This window comes from Sipha flava, unplaced genomic scaffold, assembly GCF_003268045.1.
Source record: "Sipha flava isolate LNK unplaced genomic scaffold, YSA_version1 32_pilon_pilon, whole genome shotgun sequence".
Classification (NCBI taxonomy): Eukaryota; Metazoa; Arthropoda; class Insecta; order Hemiptera; family Aphididae; genus Sipha; species Sipha flava.
The window spans coordinates 1677378-1683337 of record NW_020273018.1 but is presented as its reverse complement, the minus strand read 5'-3'; positions in this window follow the sequence as shown (position 1 = coordinate 1683337).

Genomic DNA, 5960 nt, shown 5'->3' with positions numbered 1-5960 from the left:
CGAAACGGTGTAATATATTAGTTTTTTAACAACGTGTGGATGTTTTACGATTTGGTGGTATACTTGTATGTGAACTGTTAATCATGTTTGAATAAATAAATGACGAGGATATTTCTGTACAGTACGTTCGAGCACAGGATCGTTAACGCTATTAGTATTATTCAGTCGAATACGATTGTATTGTAATAGCAATTGAAAAACTAATTAGTATAATAAAATCATAGTTATTCGAACTCTGAAGAGCAATGATCCTGTTATAATTCTATATATGTGTATTACGAACAAGTATATATAAAAAAAAAAAAAAAGAACGAATCATTAATAATACTTGTACCAGCGCCCGAGTGTAGAAATTAGGGGTGCGTCGAATGTCCCTCGAAGTGCTTACTTTTGTTTTCAAAACAATAGATATGATAATTCTCAACATGCTTATACGTGGAGATTGCATACGTGTAGTTCGTCATATTTACGTAACAGACTATGTGATATACACCCTAAAAATGATTTTCTCAGATCTATTATTATTATTATAATGTATAGAACATTACGAAATCAATGTGCGCCTGTTATCGCTGCGAGCGAAGGAGTAATGATTTTGAACGTGATTCATGGGGTGAGGGGGTGATTTCCATGCGGGATGGTAGTTGTATTATGATGTGTTTACGCAGTTTAACGTGTATCCATTTTGTTTTTGATGACAACATTTTTAAATCATACATATCGTCATGTGTACGGATGGTTTTGCTGCGGTTATTGACTATTATTATGTTATAAATTTACAATCAAGTAAGTGATCATCAACAGACAGTTACTATTGAAATTGACTTAGACCAATATATTCGTTACACATTGAATTTTTGGGCGATTCCGAAATCGGATCGATTATTTTTCAAACAAGTTCAAGTTAATTCAAATGGAAAATAACATAAAAATAAACAGTACAAGTTAACGAAATAAACATAGAGATTCAAAATCAAAGAAAAAAAAAATATACATGCGAAGTATAATTAGAAAATATAAAATTAATGAACTATCTATTGATAGTTGAAAACGTGGTTCATTTTAGAGATTTTTTAAAAAAAAAAAAAGTATAACGTACTTACTTAATATATAAAAAATGTATTAATTAGTTATGTTAGAAGTTTATTAACTATACATTATTTTCGGGCGGAATTTACGTGCACCCGAATTATCTGCGGTTATCTGACAATTCTGTTTGTCTTCTTGCACTCGTAATATACGCGAGCGATATACGTCGGCGAAGTTAATTGCAACAAAGATAATAACACATCGATATGCGCGTATTATATAATACGTTATGTCCATAATGCGGTATTACATATGTGTAAGAATTTTTTTTTTTTTCATTCCTAATCAATATTTTCCACTTTCGTCACGAACACTCCTTTTATTGGCCTACATTTACCGCGCGGTACGTGCAATTATAATTATTACTTTTCATTACACGTTAAATGTAACGACAGCTGTATAGCGGCGCGATTAGTTGCGTTTCGTTATTGTATTTAAAACGCGAGCGGCACCGAAAGCGGGAAAAACGTGTGATATAACCGTAAGAGACCGTAAGAAATCGTAACGAAATCGGCGGAGATTGTTTTTCCGTGTAAAGGTCCGCCTCAAACCAAAGCGGTACCGGTGGCGGCAGCGGCAGTGAAATTCAACGACCATATGTTTTAATACTCACTATCGGGAAAATGTTACCGCAAGATTGAGCGCGGTATTTTTATTTTTCGTTGCGGACACTCGCATTTTTCGTTTACCCCTGCGATAATCAGTTGTCAACTCCCAACCATGAGTTATATACATTTTATCATTAATGTATTAATATCTATAGAAAGCTTACCATTACGTCGTATGATATGTTTTGACTTTATGTTCAAACACATGTCTATTCATCGAAATCGTACACCTCACGGTTGAATCTAACGTCGTGGTGTTTGAATGTATGATTCTCTTGTATAAAATTTATTATTCATAATAATATTAATATTAATATTAATAAAAATATAATAATAACTAAAACACATGCACGCGCACGGGTGTGTCACAATGTCGACTCGTAATTTTCGGTGAAATATTTCGCTCTCCGATTAGGTTGGATCAGCGGTATTTAAAAAGCGATAATACCGCTGCCGTTACCGTTACCGCTTCGGTTTGAGAGGACCTTAACAGCGGTGTAATGTTAATTTTCTGTTCGCGACAGATCGCGTTCCGAGGATCAACGTACACGGTGCTGCAAGATAAATAATTTTTTCCTCCAACTGTAAAACGTTGTTGTTGTGCACACCCGAAATCTACAATCATACGTACTCCGCAACCCTATCCCTGCCGTCGGTCCGCGGGGTAAAAAAGCGTTACCGCACACGTCCATTCCGTGCGCGCGCAGATTCCAGAATTGGCGCAACTACGGGGGTGCTAGAAGGTGTTGAAACATCCCCGTGTCAAACGTATTCGCAATTTCAAATATCTGTAGTTTTATTATTTAAGATTTTATTATCGTTTATTTATTTGTTTTTGCTTATTTTGCATACTGATCGATAGGATGTATATCATCAAGATGGCACATCATCCCATCTTGGTATATTATATCGTATTATCACCATTATAGTGATACAGGTGTGAATATATTCAATGATATACTTTTGTAGAGATATATCACCAATTAAGCGTTATAAACATTGAGCGAAATCTAGACATTATTTCCGAAGAAATATTAAACGAATTTGCTAACGTTGATAGAAAATTATGTTTGACACTTCAGAACGTAATATAGTCAAATACTATAATAATAAAAAGAAATGAATCGTGTTATATATTTTTTCCAAAAATGATATTGCGAATACAATAATAGTACGATCTAAATACCGGGATCGTGTAAAGTTGGCTGAGCACGCCACGATTGTTTAAGGGGTTCATAACCGTAGCACCCCTGAAACTGATGAACTCCAGTTGCGCCACCGGTGTCCACGAAGACGTCCTTCGACGTACCTACATCGTACGCACGCGCTAAGCAGTGAACTCCGTCCCCGTTGGTTTGTCTGTAAAACTGAGACTGAAGTCTCAACTTCGCAACGGTTGTTGAACACGGGTACGCGAGTTAACCCGGTATTTAATATTCGAGACGCACGAGCTTGACGGGACGGTGGCCAGGGGAAGCGACCGAAAACCTCGAAGAATTGATGAGTCTGGTCGGGTCAGGCGTGCCTACGGATTCGGTAAAAGTATTAGTTTCGTACGATTACACGTTATGCGCGCACAGTAGTCGGTAACAGGTACAACAGCGGTGCACAGTAGCCGAACAGCTCGACTGACAAATGTGCTTGTACTCGTGTGCCCGTGTGCGTACTTGTACTCGTGTTTTTGTTTGTGTGCGTGAGAGTGTGTATGTGTGTGTGTGTGTGTGTGTGTGTGTGTGTGTGTGTGTGACAGCTTTAGCCGTGACCGCCTACCGATTTCTTATGCCGTGTTCATGTGTGCACGTCTTATACACGGTTTCGTGTATATTATGTACAAGTGGCGTGTACGTAACGTGCGCTAGTAGGGTGCGCAGTGCAGTATTTATCGTTATTATTATTATTCCGACGGTTTCATTGAATAATAATGTCTATAAGATGTGTGTACCTACACACCGTTTTAGGTCTGTTCGTTTCGTTATTTTAACATACATATTTTTCTTTTTCCGAAAACAAAAAAAAAAAAAACGTTTCAACGACCGTGAGCGTTTACATTTATCGCTCCAGGCAAACGTATTACGTCTGGAAAGCGTCGCATAATTAATTGTTCGTCGTCCATTTTGCGTACACTCGTGGAAAACCGAGCGACGAGTTCAAGAAATGTATTATGGGAACGTGATCGTTATTATACATGTATCAAATGTAATATAATTATTTTCGCGTATTAATCTTCTACTGAATTTTATATTGATGTCGGGTTATTGACCAAAACACATTATTCATCCAGGGATGTACATCCTCGACGACGTGTTTTTCGGATCTCAATTTTACGTTACTGTTTTTTTTCGCCATGAAAATGTTTTTAATTGAAAAAAGTTCGATCGGTCTTGTTGTATTGAAAACATTTTGTTATCTACACAGGATGGAAAAACATCCGTACTCCGGTGCCGGGGATCCTTTGACTTCTGATGACGCGCCCGTGCTATATCTGTGCACTCATAGTGGAGGTAAATATTATCGTCGGATTTTCATAATTAAAAGTGCCCGACATCGAACCGAGAATATAATATCCACGCGGACATCACCGCCTTCCGGTTATAACTTAATATATTAAGTGTATTCGACGCCGAAGACGACGGCGGTGACGACGATGACGAAATCGCATGACTTTGAAACAAACTTAGTTAACTAGTGTTTCGACCGAGCCCAATCACGTAATACATTACTTTCTTAATGTTATTATCATCATCGGATCCCAGGGTCCCCCGGTGTATTTCGTTTCCTTATAATTTATCCTGCCCGAATAATATTATTGGTTATATATTGTCAATTACGTGGCCGCCGCCGCCGGACGCCAAACAAAATAACGCTCTGGAATAATAACAATAATAATAATAATAACCAAAAAATATTAATCGTATACGTAGGACTTCACGTCGGTGGACCTTGTGCTGATTTTCACGACGCTCTTGTCGTTTTTTAAATTAAATTTCGTCGTCCTATGGTTATTAACATACTACACTTTCGATGTATGTACATTTTAAACGATTTCAACGGTAAACAATATCTGATCGAACTAAGGGGGGGGGGGGTAAAAAACGAAAAACACTATGCATGTTTTACACCGCATAATGTATGTGCTTATATTTGTATACATGCTTACGTAATTTTTGATCTAATAATGTCACAAAGGTGGTCCTTGAGCACACACACACACACGCACACACACATACGATGATAGTACATGATTTATGATTTATCTCGTTTAAAAAAATTAATTTCGGTGTTTCATACACACATCGTTTTGGGAAAATAATGTACGAAACGGCTACGTGGCATTTTCAACGAGCATACGCGATTATATAGATGTATCGTTGATTATTAGTTAATTATATACCTATATGAAATCATGGTACCATAACTACCCGTATAAAAACCGTGTGAAACCGTCTGAACATTGTACTTAACGAATTCACGATCCTATATATTATGGTTTATAAACCATATGATCTAGTACCAAGTATAATTTGGAATTTTACCGTCATTCGATAATTTCAATCGTAATACATACGCGGTTATATCCTGAATTTAAAAACTTGAACTATTCGTACGTTTAAAGCTTGATACACGACGACGTTTTATTGATATTCGTATAAAATTAATTATGAATTAAGTACACTCGATTGTATTTAATGATTTACATCATTAGCATTGATATCGTTTAGTATGCAGTACACATTCATTAGTATTTCTTGTGAATATTTAAATAACTATGAAAAGTTCAATTAATATGTAATCAGATATATGTTCACTGTAGGTGGAAGTTGAATGATATTACGTTTGCAGTATCGTAAAAAAGTTTATTTTAAGGGCGTGTTGAGTTTAGCTAGGCCAATAGTTTAATCGTTTTTCTTGCCCCACGATTTGTTCACATCCTAGTTGTTATTTTAACGATGATATGTTTATTTATATATTTTTATTAATGTTTAAGCTTCAACACCATTTTATTATTAAAATTTTAGGCCAATCTTGAAAGAAATATATATTTATTCAAAGTAAAATGATAAATATTTTTAGCTAATTGAATTAAGTCGGAAGAATAACTTAAAATCGGTAAACATAAAAATAATTTTTCTATAAAAATTAAAAACAAATAGGTTTAAACGTAATGTGGATTAAATATGTATTCGTAGGCCAAGTTAGTTCTGGGCTATATACTGGTAAAATTAAAAACGAACTCGCATCAACTCATTTAAATCAGAAAATTAG